Source organism: Neomonachus schauinslandi, chromosome 8, assembly GCF_002201575.2.
Source record: "Neomonachus schauinslandi chromosome 8, ASM220157v2, whole genome shotgun sequence".
NCBI classification, from domain to species: Eukaryota; Metazoa; Chordata; class Mammalia; order Carnivora; family Phocidae; genus Neomonachus; species Neomonachus schauinslandi.
The window spans coordinates 126193929-126200836 of record NC_058410.1 but is presented as its reverse complement, the minus strand read 5'-3'; positions in this window follow the sequence as shown (position 1 = coordinate 126200836).

Genomic DNA, 6908 nt, shown 5'->3' with positions numbered 1-6908 from the left:
TTGAGGGGGCTCATTTTGCAGAAGCTATCCTGGAACCAAAGGACAGGAAGAAGCAGCAGGAACATATCAGGTCAGTTACATATATATCTTTTCTCTTCATAAATACCTATGAAATGCTATTAACAGTTGAGAAAACTGAGGCTCAAAAAGGTGAAATAATTTGCCTAAAGTTACATGAATAGAAATGATGAAGCCAGATGATGAAACCGGGTCTGTGGTATTCAAAAGCTCTGGGGGTATGTTCATTTTGTGAAAATTCAGGGAGTTATACATTTATGATGTATAACTGTGTGGATGTTACACTTCAGTAGAATGTTAGCTAACAAGGAAGAAAAAGGCCATGGGGCTCTTCCATCTCTCAGTGTAAGTCAACGTGACAAAATTCATATGGAGACGAGCAGGAGACAGTCATGGTGAGAGGCATGGGCTGTGATGTTACTGCCTATTCAACACTGATGGCATTATTTTTAATTAATGAAACAGTAAATTTAACGAATGTATGCTTTATGAGGTCTCTCCAACCATGGGCCATTCTCCAAGGACAATGTGTCAGAGGTATGGTCTAAGTGACAGCCCACGCCACTGGCCTGAGGCTGCCACAGTTAGGCAGGAAGCCTAAAATAGATGAAAAAGTCATAACACATAAGAATATGTGTCTCTTCTTTGGTTCTCTTTTTTGGTAGGCTTTCTTCTTCTCCATTGAAAACATGTACAAACACATAGAATATCCATTAAGTTTCCACTTTGCTGGATAGTAAGCTCTCCGGCAGGCCTGGTAGTATTTTAGAAGAGTCTCTCCTATCATCTACCATTGTATGTTTAGAAATGTAAAATAACTTTATCACTAGCCTAAATAATACGGAATAAGGATAGTAAATCTGCCTTTATAAAGAAAGCCCTGGGGCACCTGAGTGGCTCAGTTGGTTAAGTGTCAGACTCTTGGTTTCAGCTCAGGTCATCATCTCAGGGTCCTGGGATCGAGCCCCACATCAGGCTCCCCACTCATCAGAGAGTCTGCTTGAGATTCTCTCTCCCTCTCCCTCTGGCCGTCCCTCTGCTTATGTGTTCTCTCTCTCTCTCTCAAATAAATAAATAAATAAAATCTTTAAAAAAAAAAAAGAAAAAGAAAGCCCTACCAGGGTACCTGGGTGGCTCAGTGGGTTGAACATCCGACTCTTGATTTCAGCTCAGGCCTTGATCTCAGGATCGTGAGTTCAAGCCTCACTTTGGGCTCTACTCTGGGCATGGAGCCTACTTAAAAAAAAAAAAAAAAAAAGCCCTACCATATGAATCATTTTGAGGTTAAAATCCTTATGGCTTATCATGTCATGATTCAGCTTGATTAGGGCAGTCCCAGCACAAAATCAGATGAAAAGAGTAGAAGGAAGGGCCTATGCTGAGTGTCAGGAACCGGGTTCTGGTCTTGCCACTAACTAGTCACATTAAACAAGTCACTGAAAATGGAGGATTCTCCTTCCCTTTTCAGTAAGATGGAGCAACTGAGCTAGATGATTTCTAAGGTTTCCTCATGACCAAACACTCCACAATTCTGAAGTGGCTCGGAAATAAGTATACTGAATTCCCACACGCATATGGCACATTAACAGACATTAACCACCCTCTCATGAAAATTACGGAGCCCAATTAGGGCACGGGAGGCTACCCCACTTCTGCAGGACAGTAAGCAAATGGCGTGCTTATGGGCAAAGCTTTGATGTTCCTTTAAAACACAATCTGGGCTTCCTCCAGTCCCTAGACATCTGTCAATTCTGTTATAGGCCATGATAATAGCTCTGGAGGATTCTTACCTGACTCAAAGGCCTGGCAAGGACAAAAGAACCAGCGTACAAAATGGGGAGGCTAAGCAAATGATGAACGACATTAGAAGCCTTTGGAAAAGATCTCTTCAAACCCCCGAGTGATCTTAGTGACTGGGCTGTCCGGATCATTATCAGATGGACAGCATCTCTAGAAAACAGAAAAATCCTATTTGATTATATAGTTAAAAGCAGAAAATCCAGTGGCTCCCAGCGAGGTTCTAGAGAGAGGCAGACAATACCAGGATGTGGAGGCTGTATGACCACAGGCAAGTTTCCTTAGGTCTCCAAGTCTTAGTTTCCTCTTCAATCGATTATTAATGGAAGTTAAAGAGGGCTCTTGTGAGGAATAAATGGGAGAATATACCCAAAACACTCGGCATAGAGCCTGGTGCAAGGGGAGAGCTCAACAGCTCCTCCACCCCACCCCGAACTCCTCTTATCTCCACACAGGCATCTGCTAAGAAGTCACTAGTCTGTCTGATATACCAGTTTCCTGTACATGCCTTCCTTTTGTAGAATCTCTGCCCCAAGTTCTGGGGACGCTAAATGCCCAGTAAGGACTTGCTAAAGGAATGAATAACTTATAAGGCACATAACACAATACCAAGACACAATCATGATCCAAGTGGACCCTCTGGGCCCATTTCTGTTGGAGACCAGTTCATTTTGTAATTACCTGAAGTCAGGATTTTGTTTTTAGAATCCATAAAGACAAGGACCATTCTGCATCAGCTGTCTGACTCAGGGCAAGTTATTTAACCTCTGAATGCCTCAGTTTCCCCTTCCATAAAAGGGGGCTAATAATAGTAGTCTACTCACAGGGTTGAACATGAAGTGCCCGACACATGGCACTTACTAAGTGTTAGCTACATTACATCAAACCTCCTGAATGATGAATTTTTCCATCAAGTGATGTGTGAGCAATGAAAACGAAAGCTTACCTGTTTCCAGGTCCTGTGTGACTGTCAGTACCACCAGGGAATCTTTGAAAATATTCAAGTCCCTGCCTCCTCCTCCACCCCTGCCTCTTGTCTCACTCCCTTGGTGTAGGTCAGGCCCAGGAATCTGAATTTTCAATGAATCCCCTGAGGGAGTCCCAGCAGATGGTCACTGAACTGGCAAATACTGGCTGGAACATGCAGAAGAAACCAGATCAAATGTTGGGTGATTCCCCTCTCCCTCCAAGAGACGGATTTATGGTTTGGGTAAAAACCATTAAGAATACATTGGTTTTTTCATTGGTTTCATTTTGAGTTTCTGCCTCCTGTGATGCAAAATGAAATCATAGGAAGGCTCACAGCGTGGGTCCTTACCTCCCACGTGAGGTGGAGTACCATATGACCAGAAAGCTTAGAACTGAAACACAAGTCAAGGGAAACCTATATATATATATATATATAGGTTCCTATATTTGCTTCCTTTCTTGCTTTTTTAAAAACCTTGTAACTCCATTGAGACATGTGTGACACATGGACACATGGAAAAGAAACAATGTCAGTTACCGGCCAGAGGAAGCTTACTTAACCCTGGATTTGAATCAGTGTATGAAGTTGTGACTCTAATCTCATCTTTACAGTACTCAATTTAGGGAGAAATAAGAGCATTGGAAATAAAACATAACAGGGTCTCAAGCAACCGTGGGTGGTCTATAAAGAAGGATTGACATATAATGATCTCAGAAATTTAAAAGAAATAATGACCAGAAAGCAGCCTAATATACAGGATCAAATGAACCAGACTGCCAAAACTCTCGGACAGGTTCCAACAACAGAAGCCAATGGGATAACAACAGTTTAAAATTATGCAAAATGGATAAAATGTTCAATCCCATGAGACCAGAGCAGTAATTGTGATGGACAATCACCCAATGGAAGCATCCATATTTCCTGCCTGCTCTTAGCAGTATCTTACGCATCACAAGCACTTAATATTAATCAAAGATGATCATAATCGGCTCATAAAAGATACTAAATAAAAACATAAAAATACTGTACACCCTCCAAAAAGCTTTCAAAATACCATTTATCATAACACCAAAAATTTTACAGCTCATAGGAATATATATCATATATATTTCTACATGTATATGTAGTAATATGTTTGATATATGTCATATATAGTTTTATAAAGAAAATTACAAAACTTTCTTGGGACACTGAAAAGGATATAAACATAGAGAAATCAGTGTCTGTGCACTTATATAATGTGTACTATGTGCTTTACACATATTATATGCAACACATTTAGTCATTTAATCCTCTCAAATAGGGATGCCTGGGTGGCTCAGTCGTTAAGTGTCTGCCTTCGGCTCAGGTCATGATCCCAGGGTCCTGGGATCGAGTCCCACATCGGGCTCCTTGCTCGGTGAGGAGCCTGTTTCTCCCTCTCCCTCTGCTGCTCCCCCTGCTTGTGCTCTCTCTCTCTCTGACAAATAAATAAATAAAAATCTTTAAAAATAAAAAAAATAAATAAAATAATCCTCTCAAATGTCCAGTAAGGTAGGTACTCTCATGATCCCTCTTAACAAATAAGGAAATGGAAGTACATCAAGGTTAAATACATTCTCCAGGGTGATGTGGCCAAGGAAGAGCAGAGCCGGGATCTGAGCCCCAGGAAGTTGGGCACCATCCTTTTGAAGACTCTGTACACTGCCTTACAATGTGGTAGACCCCCCACTGTAAACATGTCACTTCTCCCCAAACTGGTCCACAGATTCCATGCAGTCCTAACAAAAACTCCAATAGGTCCTGTTAGGGAATTTGTGCTGCTTCTAAAATTTACGTAGAAGGGCGAAGAGCCAAGAACACCAAGACAGGCTTGAAGAAGAACGAGGTGGAAGAACATGCCCTCCCAAACATCCTGACTCACTCTAGGCTGTAATCGTGAAGACAGTGCAGGGTTGGATCAAGCACTGACAGAGACCAATGGAATAGGATAGGGAACACAGAAACTGATTACTAAGGTCTGTTGCACAAACAGCCACTGACACATGACACAGGTAGTGTAAGTCGTGGTTGGGCAACCAAATAATCATTTAGACAAAAAATGAAAATAGACCCCTACCTTACAAGGTTTGCAAAACCCGCTTCAGATAAATAAAATACAATAAAATCACATGTGAAAGGCAACACTACAAAGAAGAGAAGAGAATATCTTCATGAACTGGAGATAGGGAAGAATTTCTTAAACAAGATGCAAAAGTATCGACCGCAAAGAAATCAATTGATAAATCCAACAATATTGAAATTAAACAGCCTGTGTGCCTGCAAAGGCATCATAAACTAAGAGGTAAAAGAAAAGTCACAAAGTGGTCAGATATTTGCAACACATATAATCAACAAAATATTCCTATCAGAATATATAAAGGAGTCCTACAAATCGGCAACAAATCAGTGAGAAAAAAGACAATCCACAGAAAAACAGGCAAAAAGTTTAAAAACACCTGAGAAAAAAGGGTATCCAAACAGCCAAGAGTCCTTATGAATCAGGGAAAAGCAAATTACAACCGCAACGAGACCTCATTTCCTATTCACCAGATTGGCAAAAATTAAAAAGTCTAGCAATACCGAGTTTTGATGCAGACGTGGAGAAATAGGAACTCTCATTCACTGTTACAGGGAGTCCAAACTGGAACAACCACCTTGGAAAACTGTTTGGAATTAGAGCGGAAAGTGAAAAATCCAAACGCCCTACAATCCAACAATCCACCTCTCCTTTGCACCCTGGAAAACCTTTTGTACAACGGGATTAGGAGATTTACACCCATACAAGAATGTTCTCGACAGCCTTTTTCATAAGACTCAGAAGCCGGAAGCACTTCCAATGTCCATCAACAGTAAAGTAGAGAAACGCATCGTCGTTGTACATAGGAATGCCAAACAATTAAAATGAAGGAATCACAGCTCTAGACCTCAACGTGGCTAAATCATGCAAGCATATTGTTAATAAAAGGAACAAGTAAAAAGTAATTCACGCCAAACACTTGCAAAACTAAGTGATGGCATTTAAGGAGACCTACATAATTGTAAATTTCCCATGGAGGGAAGAGGAAGGTGGTTTTGAAGTAGATTTCTTTCTTTTTTTTTTTTTTTAAGATTTATTTATTTGAGAGACAGCGCGCACACGGGGTGAGGAGGGGCAGAAGGAGACGGGGAGAATCTCAAGCTGACTCCCCGCTGAGCGTGGAGTCCAACTGGGGGCCATCTCCGGACCCTGAGATCATGACCTGAGCCAAAAATCAAGAGTTGGATGCTTAAGCGACTGAGCCACCCAGGCACACTTTGAAGTAGATTTCTAAGGCAGTGTTCTATTTCTTAATCTGGATGGGGGTTACATACGCCACGTGTTCATTATTCTTTAAACCACATATATCTATCCTCTACACTATTCTGCATGTATACCGTATTTCATAATTTCTGATTATCCTCTTAAGAAAGCACGATTCATCTTCCTTAATAGGAAAGAGGCTTGCTTTTCAAAAAGAAAAGCACACCACATACTTTCAAACTACAACATTCAAAGATATATTTCAGATGATAATCCATCGAAGAGAGCAAGAGTGTTCAATTACATGGAACCCTAAATAAAAGCGACAATGAGCTCACCAAAATCTGATTTTACTACCATTTTTATACAAGTGAGAAGACGAAAGCCTGGTTATTCACATGGATGTTGGGTTGCATTATCCGCTGGGGGAATTACCATAAAAATAATTAGAAAAGAGGTAAGAAATGCAGAGCAGAACAAATCCTTGATGATGCTTGAGTCACATTTTAAAGCCATGCTCTCTAAGATTGATATATAGCAACACAACAATACTTTTCAACACTTCTTTTATATTTCTTCATCTTTTGCCTTAAAACAGAATTAAGAGCCCTTACCCAAACCTAAGACTTTCCACTCTGATGGCAACTAAGAACAGAGCTACGCAGAAAGTACAATGTATTTCCCCGAATGTCTCAACTCACGCTCGCATGGCAAATGGATTTCTGCTCTGCCAGAGTTTTCGGAAAATGGCTCTGCATTTGTTTTTACTGGGAGGCCAGTTAAATCTTACCCACTTGTTTAGCTGCAAGGATTGAAACAAAA